At 47.4% G+C, this 19,574-nt stretch overlaps 1 protein-coding gene across 2 annotated transcripts in view; it reads left to right on the plus strand.

Annotated features, from left to right (window-relative positions):
• Window positions 1-19,574, plus strand: part of Man1c1 (mannosidase alpha class 1C member 1) — a 125,217-nt gene that overhangs the window by 18,582 nt on the left and 87,061 nt on the right. The window lies entirely within an intron of this gene.

Raw genomic sequence — 19,574 nt, forward strand, 5'->3', positions numbered from 1 at the left:
TGTCTCCTACTTCCTGTCAGCGACTTAACAGTGGAATTCAAATCTTGTGCAGGATTGGGTCTCTCCTATTTGCTGAGGGACTCCACAACATGCTTCTTAGCACTTGTGCCAGGCACGTACCAGAAAGGAGCCTGGGTCTTCTTCACCGGAGTTTGCACCTAGAGGTACAGAAGGTATACCCTTGTGACTGCCTAGCACTTTCCACTCATGAGCACTCGAGGCTCAAAAGAACTCTTGGCACCATTTCTTTGCAGAAAGCGCTGTCTGAGCAGGTTGTCTGGAGATTCTTTGTGATTTCCACTGGAGTTGCAAAGCTTCGGTTTTTGTAATCTTGACAAGTACATGACATGACAGCGTAAAGAAGTGAATATCAGAAGTCCCAAGTATTTCCCAGTAGTGGCATGAATGCACAAGAGGGTGGAGAAAGGATCCCAGAGACCTGAGGCTGCCTGGATGCTCATTGTCCTCCCATGTCCTCGCCTGTCCTCTTGGCTTTCTTGACGGATCCCCCTTGTGGGCAAAAGTAGGGTCCTTTTAGTTCCGGATTTTACCATTAACTCTGGAGAGGTTCCATTGACTAATCATTTCACCCAGTCATTGGGCTGTACTCCTCCCCCAGTTTTGGGGTGGGATAACTGTTCTTAATGGTTATTGATGAGTCTTTTATCAGGCTCTCAGCCAAAAGATGGTCTCAGGGCTCCAGAGGCCAGTTCATTCATTATGCATGTCTCTGCTCCTGGTATCAGACACGTGGATGGCTTCTGAGATGGAGTATCTCTGAAGACTAGACTCCTGCCTGTGTTCCTCCTGTCTTCTTGGTTTCTGGGGTTCTGAGTACCTGCTCGCTGCTTTATGAAATCACTTTACGCATCTTGTCCTTACCTAATGTCACCAGGTAAACTCGAGAGCCTACTGCTTTTTGTATTGAAACCTGTAGGATTGTCTGTCTTGTTTGTGTTTGTCTTGGCTGCTGTGAAAACCTTTAGCCACTGGCCTGGCAGTGTTTCCAAAGTGAAGGAGCACTTCTGACTCTTGGAGCTAGGGCTTTAATGCTGGATACCCACATGCATATAGATTGACATCTACACCATCAGTGGAGTTCCGGATTTCCATGTGCCAGGGACGTGAGGCAAGTCTTTCCTGCCACAAGACAGAGTAACCTTGGATAAATTGATGTCAGGCCCATAGCCACCCTCAGCATTATTTTTTACCTGCTATTATTATTCTTACCGTCAAGGGATGGATGGGGACACCTGTGGTGCAGGCTGGGCTGTGACCTTATGGAACCTACAAGACTTTATAAGAACTGAGGGGTGCCCTCCAGCAGCTCTCTAGGAGTTCAGAGCTTTTTGTTACCTAATCAGTGCCTGGCGCTGAGGCCTCATCACCTGTTTAGGGTGCTACCACTCCCGACTTCTTTCAGGGGTTGTTCTGAGCTTATTTGAGGGAGCTCATGACCTCTCCCCCGAGAAATCAGGTCAGAATTGCCTGCTTGACTCTGTGGCTTTTCCAGATCTAACCATATCTCACCCCCGACAAAGGACAGGCGTTCGGGGTGGTGGTGGTGGTGGTGGTGGTGTCTTTAACAGTAGTATTCTATTTGCAACAATAAAGAACTTACCTTTGACATATTATATTCTGAATTCTCTCTGCCGATTTAGACTGGTAAATCTACTGAACATGGATGTATAAATGGCTGTTAGGAGGGCTGACCGCCCCATTTTGCTTTTGGCTTGCACAAGTAAATATCAATTTAGTCCTTATAGAAGGAAAATAAAGGAGACTTGGTTGTCTCCCTAATCCACAAACCCTATAATTCTTACCTGGGAAATCTAGCTCTCCTATTTCAAATCAGTTTTAATGGCAAAGGCTGAAGGGAGGCTTTATTGCTTCTTACCTGAGCTTATTTTTTAAACTATTTCTCTTACTTGTTCTTTCAATAAATAAGAACTCCTTCAGGGAGAGTGGGAAGGGGCCAGCTTAAGAGAAAAAGAGGAGACCTGTGTATGATGTTGGTACTGGAGAGATTTCACCAGGTCTGGGGAGACCCAGATGGGCTCTGCCCACTAACTGGCCAACATTCTAGAAGTCAGTGGCTGCTGAGAAAGGGGAAAGTGGCCAGACTGGCCCTGCTAGAGGAAGACAGAGGTGGGGAGGGTTCTTGACTCTCTTACACTTGCTGCCTGAATTTTTCTTGGGTTTTATTTTAAGCCTCTCTGAGTTCCCTGCCCTGTTAACCCAGTAAATAATATGAGCTAGGACATTGCTGTCCCCAGCAGCCTGGCCCACCTATCCTCAAAGAAGGGTCTAACCCAACTATTCTCTCAAGGAAGATGTTCTATGCAGGCTGACTAGTGATGTACTCCTCTGCCTGGTGCCAGTCAGCCTGATATCAGGTTGGCAAATGCATTCTTTAGCCACAGACCTTTAGAGAATGTTGTAACCCCTGTCTTGGCTGTGACCAGAGATCACATGTCAGAAAGGAAGCCGGATGTTCCCCATAGGGAAAAGCCTGTTTCTGCAGACAGGTGGGTTGTGGGATTTAGAAAAACAGCTCAGTCTGCTGCATCTGAGACACATTGATGGCCTGATCTTCACCTCAGTGCCCAACACTCGGGAGGGAGCTCTTGCTCCCTGCTGCCTGCCTGCCTGCCGGCTGGGGCCAAGACTAGTAAGGACAGTGGCTGCCGAGTGGCTCAGGAACCCAGCAATGTCCACTCAAGGCTGCTCCTGCCTCCTGCAGGTCTAATTGCCTGGCCAAGGCCTCCAAACACTTCCCCGGAACACTCATAAATGTTCTTCTCTCAGGGTCACCCAGATGAGCGTCACGGTCAGAGCTCCCTAACCAGAGGGCTAGGCAGTGGGAGGAACCCCACTCAGGACAGCTGCCACCTTTCTGGTCACCCCTGGGAACAGATGGCCTGTCTGAGTGACTCTGGGACTCTAGGAAGTTCTGTCCGCCACCAGAGGAGCCTGTTCCAGGCAGTGAGCCACACGCCCCGGGGGGAAGTGAGCCTCTGCTAATGCGTCCTCCAGGGCTCGTCCAGCTGGCATCACCCCCAACGCCCACCCAGGCGTGGGGATAACCCCGTGGCAGCTCAGCCACACCGGCACCTGCTGCTGGCCCTGAACTGTGCTGTCTTCCTCCTGCCTTGGTGGGGTGGGCACTACCATGGGGCTCCTCTTCTGAGGCAGAGCCTGGGGATCCCACACTGACAGGAAGGATGGCAGGGTGAACATGGGCCCCCCACAAACGTGGAACTGTAGTCTCTGTCTTCTTTTCTGTACAATTAAGTGGATAATTTGGACCCCCCTTTACAGTTGGGGGTGTGCGGAGAGTGCTGTCACATAGTAGGTATTTAATGAAGAGTAACTTCTGTTGTCACTCCTTTAAGACCCCTGAGGGTCTCACAGTGCTGCAGGCTAGTCTCTCCAGAGGTCCCTGTGGGAAGCCATTGTTTTATGCCCCAAACTGAGATTCCTCATAATTGGGTGTCCAGTTACCGCACTCTGTCTTCTCACTTGTAAAACCATCTAGGCTCCTGGATTTTCCTGGACTCTACGAGTGTGAGTGACCCTGTCAGAGCTGTCTTAGAGATGCTCGAGGGCCTTGGAGTTCTCTCAGGCTCTCAGCCAGTTCCCACGTTTGGCTCCTGCAGGAGAGTTCCTATGTAGCCCAGCTGTCCCTCCGGGCACGGGGCTTGTTTGAGACAGAATGGGGGGGCAGCTTTGAAACTTGTCATGCGTCAATTCTAGTGTTTCTCAGCTGGGGCAGTTTTGGCCCCCAGGGGACACTTGTCAACATCCGGAGAGTTTCAGTTGCCACAGTAGGATTGCCACTGACATTACTGACTAAAAGCCAGGGATGCTGTGCACAGGAAGGCCCTCAGCCCAGAATGTCAACATTGCCACCACCCAGAAGTCCTATCTCTTCCTGGCTGGGCAGGAGCCGCATATGGGGGACTCTCAGAACCCTGGGAGCAGCAGATAGATCAGCCAGACTGCTTCATCCTTTTATGTGCGCTAGCCTAAGAACCTAGAGTCACTTAAACCTCTCACTCAAGTGCTGTGCAGCTCTCCACAGTTCCATTAACCCCTCCGAGCCTTTGTTTGCATTTTGTGTTCATGGCAATACTATGAGTAATTAATGCCTTGATAGATGAGAGCTATCAGAGGACAGCACTCTTGTATGGAGCATGCTGTCTTCAGGGCCCTGGGCTGTCACACTGCTTCCTGAGGCACCTGACTCCTTGCGGAGGACAGGGTCCTCTAGGAGGAAAGCTCTGCCAAGAGCCATCCAGGCTCTGAGTTGAGGAAACTTACCCCACAGTCTGGATAGGTGCCCTTTCTTTATGGGTAGTAAGCTTGTACTTTAATTTGTGTGTGGCCGCGTTGGGAAGGCTGACTTTAAGGCAGGTGCTGTGGGTGTAATCTGCTCACGTTGAAGCTGTAGATTTTCTGTAGTCCCAAAGTGCTGCGGAGTTTGTGGAACACACACTGTCCTCTGATAATTGAAGTGGCTGCAAACAAAGCCAGGCCTTATTAGGTTGAAGAAAACCATCGTGTGGGCTGTGTTGTGTTCAAACACAGAACTTAGAGGGGAGTTCTGATTGAGTGCTCCAGCACATACCATCCTTAAAAATCATGGATTAACAAGTTATTAATTTGCTCTGTGATGCTGGGCAAGTCATCCTGGTTTTACTTGCAGAATGTAGGGACCAAACTGGACCTCCAGGTCCCTTCCTGTGACACCCCTGGAGCTCCTTTCAGGATTTAGGGAGCTTAGAGTCTGCTGCTGAAGGCCACCCTTCCAGGCTTCAGATCGCCCCTTCCAAAAGGTGTGAGGAAGTGGCAACACCGAGCCCCCTCTTCCTGCCTTCCTAATTGAGAACCTTGGATGTTTTCAAAATACCAAATGACCAGTTTCCTTACAGGGAACTAGAGGACACATGTCATTTAAATCTCTTTTCTTGGCTTCAAGGGAGTGAGCCACGTCTGACAAATACAAATGGAAAATGATTCTCTGGTTCTTTCCTCTGGCCCTTGGGGACAGAGGGTGATCACTGTGCAGAACAGAGGGGAGCTGGGTGGGAGGCAGCCTCTTCCCTCCACGTCCCTCTTCAGCTCCTGTCGTCTCTCCTGGAGTCTTGTCAGCCTCTGATCAGGGAGCTAACTCCCAAGTCTACTAGAGGAAATCGCTTCTTAAAAAAAAAAAATCCTACAGAAAATGCCAGTTTTCCCTCAGGGACTTGTACCTGGGGTTAATAGGAGTTCACAAAGAAATGCACTTTTCCTCCCAAATCTCAGTTTCTTCTATTCACTTTGATAAAAGGAAGAAAATCTTGAACTTGACAATGTGAAATAGCTCCCCAGGTGCTACAGGCAAGTCTACTTCCTGGATTGGGGTCCTCAAGACTTGTTTCCTCTTTGTGGGAGATTCCAAATGGACCAGACAGCCCCAAATTCTTTTTCTTTTTGTCAGTAATGGGGCTTGACCTCAGGGCCTGAGTACTGTCCCTGAGCTCTTTTACTCAAGGTTAGTGTCCCACCACTTTGAGCCACAGCTCCTTCCAGTTTTCTGGTGGTTGACTGGAGATAAGAGTCTCATGGAGGGGCTGGGAATATGGCCTAGTGGCAAGAGTGCTTGCCTCGTATACATGAAGCCCTGGGTTCGATTCCTTAGCACCACATATATAGAAAAAGCCAGAGGAGGTACTGTGGCTCAAGTGGTAGAGTGCTAGCCTTGAACAAAAAGAAACCAGGGACAGTGCTCAGGCCCTGAGTTTAAGGCCCAGGACTGGCAAAAAAAAAAGAAAAAAAGGAAAAAGAAGAGTCTCATGGACTTTCCTGACTGGCCTGGCTTTGAACCATGATCCTCAGATCTCAGCCTCCTTAGTAGCTAGGATTATAAGCGTGAGCCACCAGTACCCCACCATCCCAAAATTCTCATAGGATTCACATGTTCTTGTCACTATTATAATTCAGTCGTGGAGCTTGAACTCAGGGCTTGAATGCTGTCCCTGAGCTCTTTAGCCCAGGCTAGTGCTCTATCACTTTGAGCCACAGCTCCACTTCTGGTTTTGTGGTGGTTAATTGGACTTTCCTGCGTGGGCTGGCTTTGAACCAGTATGGTCAGATCTCAGCCTCCTGAGTAGCTAGGCGTGAGCCACTAGTGCCTGGCTTTTTTTTTTTTTAGCTAAGACAAATTTTAATTGATACATAGGACTTGTACATATTTATGGGTATATACTACAATAATTTGATGTATATATATATGCACAATGTGTTGTCATTAAACCCTGTTTTTTTGTTTTTGTTTTTGTCAATCATGGGGCTTGGGAACTGTCTCTGAGCTCTTTTGCTCAAGGCTAGCACTCCACCACTCTGTGCCACAGCGCCACTTCTTTTTTTTTCTTTTTCTTTTTTTTGGCCAGCCCTGGGCCTTGGACTCAGGGCCTGAGCACTGTCCCTCGCTTCTTTTTGCTCAAGGCTAGCACTCTGCCACTTGAGCCACAGCGCCACTTCTGGCTGTTTTCTGTATATGTGGTACTGGGGAATCGAACCCAGGGCCTCATGTATATGAGGCAAGCACTCTTGCCACGAGGCCATCTCCTCAGCTCCCTTGTTTGTTGTTTTTTTTTTTTTTTTTGAGTAGCTAATTGGAGATAAGAATCTCACAGGGACTTTCCTGCTTGGGCTGGCTTCCAACCATGATCCTTAGATCTCAGCCTCCTGAGTAGCTAGGATTACAGGTCTGAGCCATCAGCGCTTGGCTTTTAAACCCTGGTGTTTTTTTGGTTTTCTTTTTTACAGAGTTAATGTTAGCTATTTATTTAGTGCCACTTCTAGGGCTTGAACTCAGGGCCTGGGTGCTGTTCCTGAGCTTTTTTGCCACTTCTGTCCTGGTCAGCAGCATAATTGATAGTATTGGTCCTGCAGCCTCTTCCCAACCCGCTCCTGCTGACCAAGGACAGGGTCAATGAGGGAGGGAAGGAGGCTCAGGACGAGCTGGGAAGTTATGCACTTTCCTCTCTGTGCTTCCCTAATCTAACCACTGCGACACTCCCTGGCTACCAGCCACAGCCCCACTTCCAGCGTTTGAAAGTTCATTGTAGAGTCTCAAAAACTTTCCTTGACCATGCTGGCTTTGAACTATAGACCTCAGATCTCAGCCTACTGAGTAGCTAGGATGACAGGCATGGGCCACCAGCACCTGGCTTTAAGATATATATGTGTGTATATATATATATATATTTTTTTTTTTTTGGCGGCGGGGGGGGGAAGTCCTGGGGCTTGGACTCAGGGCCTGAGCACTGTCCCTAGCTTCTTTTTGCTCAAGTCTAGCACTCTGCCACTTGAGCCACAGCGCCACTTCTGGCCTTCGTCTGTGTATGTGGTGCTGTGGAATTGAACCCAAGGCTTCATGTGTACGAGGTGAGCACTCTTGCCATTAGGCCATACCCTCAGCTCCTAATACTTCATTTTATAACATGGTGACTGGTACCCCTGGTATCTTCCCCAGGGCCACCGGTCATCAGTGATGCTTTGCCAAAGTGTCAGATGAAATTCTTGCCTCAGTTTTATAGGGTCAGCTTCATGATGGGGATAAGTAATCATGAGTGTTTGGTTTTCCTCTGGGCTCTCCACTTCCTGTTGTACGCCTGGCCATGCCGAGGCCTGCTTATTTGTAGTGATCTGTTGGAAAGTGCTCCTAGCAGACAATTTGGTCAAGGAAGAGTGGTTGAGGAGAGATGGAGAGTTAGAATTGTCTTATGTCACTCAGGCAGGGGAAGTCCTGGTGCCCAACTCCAGAAAGAGAGTAGATCCCAGAGTCTTCCACCTAGTGATTAAGAGCTTATCTCACCATCTGCTATCACCTGCTGCAGGGTTCCATCCTGCAAAGAGTTAAGGGAGCTTCAGAGTAGCAAAGCCTCTCTTGGGTCCAGGGCTACATGGGTGGATGGGATGCTTTTGGTCAAACAGAGCCTTGAGGGAGGCCTGAGGCCCGGCTGTGGCAGTAAGTGCCTGCCTTCTGTAGCCTGAGGTGCTCATTATAGTGACTCATCCAAAACGCAAGCACTTTTTCTTCAGCAGGAAATAATTCCCTACCCATCTGCTACTTTAAGACCCAGGGCTTGACGCCCTGTGCTGAGAATATAGTAGCTTGTTGTATCTTAGTTCTATTTATGTCCCATTTGGGGGCTTAGGGGCTGCCCTCTGACAGACATACAAAAAGAGATTGATGTCACCAGAGCCATTGAGAACCGGAAGCTCACATTCCCCCCAGTTCCCCACAGGGCTTTGTAAGTTATCACCTCAGTAAGTTATCCCCGCTGCCACAGCCCAGTCTGCGTCATCCTCACCAGGTTGGAAGTGCCCTGTAGCTCCCTGCATCACTGCCCTGCTGACCAGGGTAGGAGTGGGGGCATGGGCTCTGTCTGTGACCAGCCTCAGGGAGAAGGGATGAGGATGAATGCACACAGCTTGTCTCTTTCAGGAATCACCTACCGAGGGGCCTTACAGCCAGGCTCCTGTTGTGCTAGGTGTTAGTCTCCTTCCTTCTTGCTTACCCCCGGGGAGCCCCATCAGGAAGGTGGTCTGAAGATAAAACTACACCCTCTGCTTTACAAGCACATCCATCCAAAGCCAACTCAGTGGCAGGAACGAGAGCTTCTGTGGGTTATTCATCCTTATGGAGAAAACTAAGGCTCAGAGAAGTTAGGCAACGTGCCCAGAGTCACACAGTTACAAAGTACAGCCAGGCATTGGTGGCTCACGCCTGTAATCCTAGGTACTCAGGAGACTGAGGATTGTGGTTCAAAGCCAGCCCAGGCAGGAAAGTCTGTAAGATTCTTATCTCCAATTAGCCACCAGAAGACTGAAAGTGACGCTTTGGCTCAATTGATAGAGTGCTAGCCTTGAGCTAAAGAGCTCAGGGACAGCACCCAGGCCTTGAGTTCAAGTCTCATGACTGACAAAAAAAAACCCCAACAAAACAAACAAACCAGGCTGGGGATATGGCCTAGTGGCAAGAGTGCTTGTCTCGTATACATGAGGCCCTGGGTTCAATTCCCCAGCACCACATATATAGAAAATGGCCAGAAGTGGCACTGTGGCTCAAGTGGTAGGGTGCTAGCCTTGAGCAAAAAAGAAGCCAGGGACAGTGCTCAGGCCCTGAGTCCAAGCCCCAGGACTGGCCAAAACAAACAAACAAAAAAAAACCCCAGAAAACAAAGTACAAGAATCAAGAGGCTACTCTTGATGCCAAGATATACCACAGACTCTGAGGACTGCATGAGTGAGGAGGGGAGGGAATGGAAGCTTCCTGGGGAGTGAGGTAGGGGTAGGCCAGGGGCTGGAATAAGCAAAGGAAGAGATGGCCTTCTGCGCACCCAGGAGCCCGCTTAGAAATCGGTCTCTTCTCTAAGGTTCTTTTTATCATGACTTCTCATAAGCCCCTTTCCATTTTACCCTTTGATCTTTAAAATAGCTCTTGAAAGTTGCCTTCTTTCTAGATGAGGAAACTGAGGCTCCAGGAGGAGCCCAGAGCTGCTGGACTTGGGGTTAGTGCCATGCTTTCTGTTTCTTTGCCCCTCCCTTACCTCTTGTGCTGTGGGTTTTGTGTGTGCCCTAAGTCCTAGCGAGGCTAAGTTGTTTGAGATGGGCTTTGGGCTATGCCTGGACAATAAGGTGCACTCCCTTGCTCCCTGCTTTGCACAGGCCCTCTTGCTCTTCCCTAAAGACCCCTCCACACTGTAGCACCCCTCATTTCCCCAGGCCACCCTGCATGTTCCATCCAACTTTGAATCTGCCTTCAGTGGAGAGGTTGTGAGAAGCTGTCCTGCTTTCTGATGTTACCTGTGGCCTGCGTCCTTCTGTCCTGGTCAGCAGCATAATTGACAGCATTGGCCCTGTAGCCTCTTCCCAGTCCGCTCCATCTGCTGACCAAGGACAGGGTCAATGAGGAAGAGAAGGAGGCTCAGGACTGGAGCTGTGAAGTTATGTACGTACCTCTGCGCTTTCCTAATCTAACCACTGCTGCACTCCCTGGCTACCAGATGGGGCTTGCAGTGGGGTCTGGCTTATCTTGTTGCTGAGCCAGTGCAGTCCTGGAAGTCCCAGCTGTTTTGTTCTAGAAGACTCTTTCTGGGGCCACCTCCTCGTGTCCCCTACTTGTGACTGTCTCTCCACAGCAGCCTTAGCTCTGTCCTCCCACCTCAGACCTAGAAACAACTCTCTCCCTTCTGACTTGCTGGCAGCTCTGGTTCAGCCCTTCCGGCCTCAGCTAGCCGCCTTCCTTGCTTTCCTGCATAAAAATCACTCAGTATCTTCCTTCAGGAGAATACTTGGGCCTGACCTAACCTCCCAGAGGCAAACACCCCCGGGAGGGGACAAGTGCCCGACTTTTAGAAATCCTGATGATGGAGGATGGTGAAGGGTTCTGGGTATATAGGAATAAAACAGGAACGGCAAATACAGTTATAGTAAGGAAGTAAAGAGTTTATTTAGCAAGGAGAAAGTAAAGGCTGCTCAGGGAAGTGAGCAAGGGGACTCAGAAACTGGCTGTCTATTTAGGGTCTTTGGGTTGTTGTTTTATGTTATCCTCTCCCCTTTAGGCACTTGGTTAGATTGTGTTTGGCTTGTCTAAAACAAGCAAGACCCTCCTGTAGACAGTAGCAGTAGAATGGTGGGCTGGCCTGAGACATTGTGACATTTTCCCTTTTTCTCGTCCCTCACTAACTCTCTCTCTCTCTCTCTCTCTCTCTCTCTCTCTCTCTCTCTCTCTGTGTGTGTGTGTGTGTGTAGAGCCCAAAATTATATTCAAAAGAAACTTCTAGCCAGATACTAGTGGTTCACACTTGCAATCCTAGCTGCTTGGGAGACTGAGACTGGGAGGACTGTGGTTTGAGGCCAGTATGTGCAGAAAAGCCTTGAGATTCAATTTCAGTGGAAGAAGCTGAGCATGGTTGTGTGTGCCTGTCATTTCAGCTACAACCTGAAATAGGCAGGTCAAGGTCTAGGTGCAAGCCCAGGCAGTAGTATGACTCTTTCAGAAATAACGAATGCAGTAAAGGACTGGGTGGAGGCTTGGCTTACCGGTAGAGGACCTGGAGTGAGGCTCTGAGTTTGGACCCCAGTAACACCAAAAATAAAAAAATAAATAAATAAAAAGCCAGGTACCAGTGGCTCTTGCCTCTAGTCCTAGCTACTCAGGAGATCTGAGATCTGAGGATTGTGGTTCAAAGCCAGCCCAGGCAGGAAAGTCTGTGAGACTCTTACCTCTCTTAACCACCAAAAAACTGGAAGTGGCACTGTAACTCAAGTGATAGTGCTAGCCTTGAGCTAAAGAGCTCAGGGACAGCGGCCAGGCCCTGAGTTCAAGCCCCATGACTGACTTCCACCCCACCCCACCTCCCAAAAAGTCAAGAAGTCTTTAATTGCTAAATTTTAAAAAGTCACATATATGGCAGCTTCCATTTTAGCTTTCCTGGTTGCATGGCCCTGGGTGAGTTCGTTGACAGAATCTCCTGAAGTCAGGCTGGTGCAGATAGTATCGTCCCATGACGCGCTGGGCGTTACTTGTGAAAGCCAGACATTTTGTGAGCTGATTGTTAAAACAGTCTATACTTAAAAACTGATCACATGAACTTACCGTTTTCTGTTAAAAACAAGGGCAGAGAATACTTAGAACTCATCCTTTCCTTGCTGGGCACCACTGATGGATGCTTGTGATCCTAGCTACTCAGGAGGGCGAGGTGGGTGGCTCAAGTTTCGAAGCCATCCTAGGCAGGAAAGTCTGTGAGATTCTTTGTTTGTTTGTTGTTGTTTTTGTTGGTTGTGGGGCTTGAACTCAGGGCCTAGGCTCTGTCTCTGGAGCCTCTCTGTGCTCAAGGCTAGCGCTCTACCACTTGAGCCACAGCTCCACTTCTGGCTTTTGAATGGTTAATTGCAGATAAGAGCCTCACGGAGGACTTTTCTGTCCAGGCTGGCTTCAAACCACAGTTCTCAGATCTCAGCCTCCTTAGTAGCAGGGATTACAGGTGTGTGCCACAGGTGCCCAGATTGTCCGTGAGATCCTTATCTCCAGTTAACCAACCAAAAAAGCTGGAAGCAGAGGTATGGCTCAAGTGGTACAGAGCACTAGCTTTGGGCAGAAAAAGCTAAAGAAAAGAGTCCAGACCCTGAGTTCAAGTCCCAGTACAGGCATACACACAAAACAAAAACAAAACCCCTCAACCCCTCCCAGTTATTTTGCCATCATTTATAATTTATCTCTAGCATCTGTGTTCTGTGTTCAGCGACATCAGGCTGCTAGTTTGAAACAGGCTGTGCTGGGAATATTTACACCACAGAATTTGGCAGACACTATAAATCAGGACTTGATATTTTGTTTTGATAATTGTCTAGACTTAGAAAAGTGATGCAGGAAATGTTAGTAATACAGATTAGACTTGAAAGTGAGTCATGGGTATGTGGCATAAGAAATGGAAGAAAGATTCATCTGATGTTCAAAAATTACTATCCAATTCATCAAAAGAGGTTGCTCACATCATTGACAAATGAAATTCAGTTTTTGTTATTTCATTTTCATGTTACTTGTAAGTGTAAATATCAACCAGTGTTCACGAAGGACCTACATGCAAATAGCTGGCTGCATGGTATGCAGCTTGGCTCATGTTCCAGTATTTTATCACCTCTGCCTTTGGCTTTGCTCTGTCTCCTCACACTGTCAGGCCCCAGTCCCCTTTCATTAACTGACATTTGTGTCACAAGTAAGCCTGGAGTATACAATGTGTGCCAGGCACCGGGATGTAGTCCTGAACAAAACACTAAAATACAAATTCTGTTCTGGTAGAGGGAGAGGGACAATGCCAAGGGGAAGATGAGTGTATATCTCTGTCTGCCATTTTCAGCCAGCTCCTGCCCTTTTCTTTGTTATAGGGTCCTGGCCTTAGGTTAAATAGGGAGAACTGGATGGCTGTCTTCTTTCTGTTTCCTGTAAGGCTGTCATGCTACAGATGTAATATTCTGTTCTTATTTCCTCATTCTTTGGTTGCTCCTGTCCCTACTTCCTTGTCAGAGAGGTTTTGATTTGTCAGCTTTTCCTGCCTTCTACAAGCTGTATAGATTACCGTTCCCTGCCTGCTTTTCTACTAACCCCGTCTCACCAGGGCCTGGGTCTATGTGAATGACCAGGAGTTTAAAACCAGAGCCAGGTTGGATATTGAAGGTATCCAAGGTATCTTTGGGTATGAGAACTCGGCTCAAATGGTAGAGTTCCTGCCTACAAAGTATAAGGTCCTGAGTTTAAACTCCAGTACCACCAATAGAAAGTACAAATAAAAATATTAAGTTGGGTACTGGTGGCTCATGTCTATAATCCTAGCCAATCAGGAGGCTGAGCTCTGAGGATCCTTATTCAAAACCAGCCTGGGTAGGAAATTCTGTAAGACTCTTATCTCCAATTAACCACTACCAACAACAAAACAAAAGATGGAAGTGGTAGAGCACTAGTCTTGAGCACAAAAGCTCAAAGAAAGCACCCAGGGCCTGAGTTCAAGCCCCAGGACCAGCACAAAATAAATAAATAAAATATTAAGATTCTTCAAGTTCAGTCATTTTGGGAAAACTAGGAGTGAAGGACTTTGTGGAACCTCAGTAGAGGAAGATTTGCCAAGAGGTTGAAGATCTGAGAAAAGACCTCTGAAAGAAGTTAAAAATATTTAATATAAGAAATATCACAGGATAGATAGCTCTCTGGCTCATTTGTCTGTGTGTTCAGCAAATACAGAGCCTGCCCAATGAATGCCCTGTGCTGCAAACTCCGTGAGCTATAAAGCAGAATCGTCTGTCTTCTTCCCCTTTGAGGAATTCTTAGACGCGTGGGACACTTTATAATCCAGATTGCTGGCCGGTGAGCACCGCAGTCAGAATGCTCCAGAAGCCTTTTCTTTCTCTCTGGAGTCGCCAAGCCCTCACAGGCAGCCGTTCTTCTGTTCCACTTTGCCTTGATCTCCAGTGTAGTCTTATGTCTCTGTGTACATTTGATTGATGTCTGTCTTTCTCAAGTATATCGGCTTTGAGAGGGCAGGCATGGACCTCTGTCTTTCGCACTGGGCAAGGCACAAGGAGGTACTTAGGGAAAACTTATGAAATAAGTGAGCCATGAGAGGAATGGTCCTGGGGGAGGGGAGTGGTGTGGGGGACCGGCTCTGGACCATCCTGAAGCCTGAGGCTTGAGCTGGTAGGGCAAAGCCTTTGTTCTTTAAAGTTCAGTGGGGGAAAGCTGAATTCTCTGCTGTTTGTCAAGGCCCCACCCAAACATTGTCTCGGTTGACAGCTTTTGCTTTTCCTTCTCTCTGGATAGATCTCTGTAGCCCAGCACGGGGCTTTGCGTTAGAGCTTACATACATAGGATTCTTTACATTTTCCTCAGCCATAGACTCCTGTGCTAATCCAGTGAAAACTGGAAGCTCCCTTCCTCAGAATAATGCTTATGGCACATGCACAAGTAGACCCACACCTGGTTTTATGTTAAGTTTCGAGGGAGTGGGGATCCACAGGCTCCCAGGAGCCCACCACCATCCCCAAATCAAGAACCCTGCTTTTAAAAACACGATTCCCTATGGGCACTGGTGGCGCACACTTGTAATCCTAGCTAATCGGGAGGCTGAGATCTGAGGATCCTGGTTCAAAGCCAGCCTGGGCAAGGAAGTCCATGAGGCTCTTATTTCCAATTACACACACATACACGAACAGCTGGAAATAGAGCTGTAGCTCAGTGGTAGAGTGTGAGCTCAGGGGCAGCACCTGCGCCCTGAGTTCAAGCCCCAGGAGCAGCCCCCACCCCTCACCCCTAACCCCTGTGCAACATGATATCCCAACAGTCATCCCTCCAGAGGCATTGCTCCATTCTTCTAGATCCCCAATGTCTGTCTAGCTCAGTTTTGGCAAGCAGGCTGCATTTACTGTGTGATATGGTGGGGGATGGGGTGATGAATGGATAGGTGGGTATGTGAGAAAAAAAAAAGTTCTCTGATTTAGCTGAGCTAATAGTTCCATTGCGGTCGTGGGAGTAGGGGCAGCTTGAATAGAGAATGGAGAACCCTTTAACCTGCCTGGCCCTGGAAGTTTGGTTTAGTCCATACCCAGGCAGTCCACCAAGTCCCTAAGATCATTTTCCAAATAAAAACATAGAACATGGTGTCTGGTACATTGTGTGATGTTTGAAATTGGGCCTATCTTAGAAAATAAGGTGTTGTGTGATTTTACAGGAACAGAACTTACTCCTGTGGGGTTCTTAGAGCTTATTTAACCCCCCAGAAAAGGATGCTGGGGGCGGGGGGACTATGTACCCCATAGATACTAGGTTAGGCTTTCAATTCTAGGTAGAGGGACTAGTACAGAATCTCACTTTCCCTCTCATGGATTGTCTTCTGCTCATTGTTGCCCACTCCTTATAAAAGGTGGCCAAATCCCTGTCTTAAAAAATTTTTGACTCAGGAAGCTTAATCTTTTTCTTTAAATTTTAATCCCCATTTTTCATATTTGGGCATTTAACAGTGTTGATTTTTTTTTAAATACCAAAAGTGTGGGGGTGGGGGCAGGGAGAAACCATACAGTAGTAGAATTTGCTTGGAAAACAGTTGTCAAGGAAATGGATTTTGAAAAACATTTCCTCCCAGGAGAGCTCTTTTTCCATGTATCCCCATTTTGAACATTATTCTCCCGTACGATTGTGGTAAGCAAATGTACCATTGGCAGGTAATATGTCTAGCCAACATCTAATTGTGAATTAGAGCCCTTCCTGGCACTTTCACAGCTCAGCAGCCATTGGTGGTCGCAGTTCAGGTTGAATGCATTATGTGGCTGAAGTGATCTTGGACATAAAGGAAGGAACGACGGAAGATTTCTTGGCTCCCGCTGTAGTCTAGGGAATGGGATTCTGTAAACTCTGTTAGCAGATAGTAGAAGTACCTGATAGATGGAGCTGAAATTGTAAAAACGTTGTTCCATTAAAAGAAAAGGTGAAGACTCTTGGGGCCAGGGCTGTGACTCAAGGCCTTTGCAAGAGGCAATACTTACCTTATGATTAGACCTGCTGGCCACCCAGACGCCAGCCTGTGCCAGCTGGGGAACCCATCACTGTGAGGTATGCATGGAATAGACAAGACTGCTCAGGTGTGAGCACTGTGGGCAAGGCTGGTGGCTTTAATTATCGCCTGTGAGAACTTAGTCAAGAAGGTGATGGCAGGCTTAGAGTTATGGCCACTGACCCTGGTGGGTGGTTAATTACAGACCTCTCCACTCCACGGAGGGGGTTGACCCACGTGGAGACAGGAGGAGGATTGCTGACAGGGACAGAGACGGCCTTGTCTCTCCATTCTTTCCATTTATGTTGGGAGTTATTGTATTTGCAGTAATCTTTAATTATAAAAGCTATTACTATAGAATGGATTATCAATGTTACTCATTTCGGTAATGTTGCCTGGTAACATCCCTTTGTGTCCAAGGCACATGTTTCTGTAGTTACGGTTGAAGAAGGGCAGCTTCCCTTTCTTTTAGCCATTTTGCTTACACTATATATATAAAAGCTCTCAAAAATCGGGAAAGCTCAGTCAGTATGTGGGGTGAAAAATGGTCTGATAGCATTTTAAATCTTCTAAAAGACTTAATTTTAACTAGGGCAATTCACCAAGCAATGCTCTCTGGTAGCAAGGCAGAAAAATGCTTCTTAATGGTTAGCTGTATTAAATTTGTTGTTGTTGTTGTTGTTGTTAATGTTGTTAATGTTCTCTCTCATTCCAGACCAATTTCTGCCATAAGGCTTGTTTTGTGTAACCCCACAAACTGCAGGGAGACTCAGGAGCTTCGAAGTATCAGGTTTTTAGGTTGTTTTTTTTTTTGTTTGTTTGTTTTTGTTAGTCCTGGGGCTTGAACTCAGGGCCTGGGAGCTGTCCCTGAGGTTTTTTTTTGGATCATGGCTAATATTCCACCACTTGAGCCACAGACCCACTTCCTGCGTTTTCTGAATAGTTGATTAGAGATGAGAGTCTCTTGGACTTTCTTGCTTGGGCTGGCTTCCCACCACAATCCTCAGATCTCAGCCTCCTGAGTAGCTAGGATTATAGGTGAGAGCCACCCATGCCCAGCTCCCGCCACCCCCACCCCCCATTTCCAACCCAAGAAGTGCTCACTGATGGAGAAAATAGGGCATTAGGTGTTTCAGGTAGCATCTGTTTGCACCTCTGAAGTCAGGTTATCTTTTCCATCCTGCTGATTTTGAAAATGTCCCATTAATGGAAGAAATAGTGGCAGAGTTATCACCCAAAGTACTCAGAATCATTCTCTTTAAAGGTCATACTGGTGGAATTTTCAGATAATACTTGGCATTCCTAGGGATTCTTTTTTAAAGTGGAAAAGCAGCTGCTCAGACTGTGGGGAGAGGTCATCTTTGGGGCGTCAGATCTCCAGCTACGTTGTGACCCCACACTAGTGGTTATCACTTAACGATAATTACATTCTACATTGTTCAGCTAAACTCTTGAGTTGGACTGATTGGCATATTTAAATCTCATCTCCCAGGCATTTGCTAATTATTACAGCCTAGTTGGGGAGAGGAGGCTACACTCTCTCTAATCAAATAGCTGTTTAGAGATGCTTTACATTTAAATTTTTTGCTAGATTCATAGGAAGAAGGGAAATGGGTCTGTACTTTTCTTTCGGTTGTTTCTTTGACCCCAGAAGGGTTTAACCTTTTAATAATTTAAGTAGCCATAGATTATTACTCAGGAAATATTTTTGTATCTAAATTCTGTCTTTTTGCTTGTTTCCCTCCTGACTGCCTTCCTCACTTAGCAACTCCCCACCCAGGAGGGAGGCAGTTGAATTTTAGCTGTTGAAGCTCTCATCATTTCTGTTCATTGTTAAGTGGGTGCAGCTAAGCCTGGAATCAAATCTGAGTGAGAACAGTACTGCTGTCCCCAGGTTCACAGATGGAATGGCACACCACAGTGAAAGCCGGAGGAAATTTTTCCTCTGAGCCGTGTGGCCAGCCCGCCCGTGGAGTAGAAGCCCCCTCACAGGAAAAGGCTCAGCCCCTGCAGAAGACCCCACTCCAAACCCCACCGCCAATCTGACAGCATTTTATGCAGTGGTTCTTTCCAGCTAACTGTGCTCAGAACAGAAAACATAACGATTCCTTCCTCTAGACAGAATATATGGCTGTCAGAGACAAATCTCACTGAGGCCTCTCTTTTGTAGGAAGTGTCAGAAAGAGCCTGTCTTTGAGATTTATGTAAGACCCCCAGTGAGCCACCATCACCCACAGTTGTGCCTCAAAGCATGTACAGAGAAGAGGAATTCTGTGAAGATTTTGTTGAATCACCTGTCACAGCTGCCCCGTCATTTGTCTCCATTCCGTGGAAGGGTCTGTTTTGCCCACACGGCAGGAGCTGCCAGCTCCAGCAGCAGATTTGAAGCCCAGCAGGAAGCCCTAGATCCCGGGGCACGCCAGGAAAGAAAATCCTGGTCCCATCAGAAGCCAGCACTTCAGACCAGGAGAAGCTATGTGCAGTTATCAGGGAGTGGGGTGCATGGTTTAAAGGGCAGTGGAAGGAGAAAGCTAAAAATCAAGCAAGCTTGAAGGTCTGCTTGACAGAGCTTTGAAACCTAGTGGCCTGCATTCTCTCATTTAGTCTCATAGGCTCCTTGAGGTGAGAGGGTCCTTTGGTTTTCCTAGTTAATTGTTCTTTGGGGTTCTCTTTTGGGACTTAGAGATCAAACTGCTTGATGTTTTACTTTCTCCTGTGTGATTAGGTTATCTTTGATATGACAGAGGCAGTAATCCTGTCAAGAACATCATGCTTCTGCTCAGCCCTGTCAAATGAAATATCCTATGTGTCCCATGAAATTCAGTATTTTAGGAATGCCAAAACACTACCCATTCCTTATTGGGAACCCAGAAGTGCTGCCACACATCATCTATCCACTGCAGACCTAGAAATATGGAGGGGAAAAAAAACTTATTGCAAGCTCTCTGATTAATGTGAACAGAAGGGGTGCTTATGGGGTAGCAGCTCCTGGCTTGGGAGAATGAATGCCCCAGGACCCCAGTCATTCTATATGACATTTGTAGGGTTGCTTACTCCTTGGAAGTCTTTCTTTTAGTGGGATTGAGTAACCTTCACAGCAAGTTTTGGGAGCCTTTCTAGCAGAGAGAGAGAGAGAGAGACAGAGAGAGACAGAGAGACAGAGACACACACACACACACACTTACTTTGGAATCTGTGCTGATGGAGGCCTAGGAGGAGCAAAGAAAAGCCATTCTCAGGCTGTGCATGGGGAGTAGGACTTTTATTTCCAGATATTCACTGAAGGCTCAGCTCAGCTATCATCCTACACTCACGTGCCTTACCTGGTTTTTCTTCACAGATCAGCCTTTGAGATTCTCCCGTGCATTGCTGTCTGAGAAGCCAGGGACCTTGCTTGCCTTGCCCCTGTGGTCTGTCAGAGCACAGGGTACATAGGAGATGTTCAGTATATGTTTTTGAGTGGATGCCAGTTGGAAGAGG

The sequence above is a fragment of the Perognathus longimembris genome, chromosome 7 (genome assembly GCF_023159225.1).
Source record: "Perognathus longimembris pacificus isolate PPM17 chromosome 7, ASM2315922v1, whole genome shotgun sequence".
Classification (NCBI taxonomy): Eukaryota; Metazoa; Chordata; class Mammalia; order Rodentia; family Heteromyidae; genus Perognathus; species Perognathus longimembris.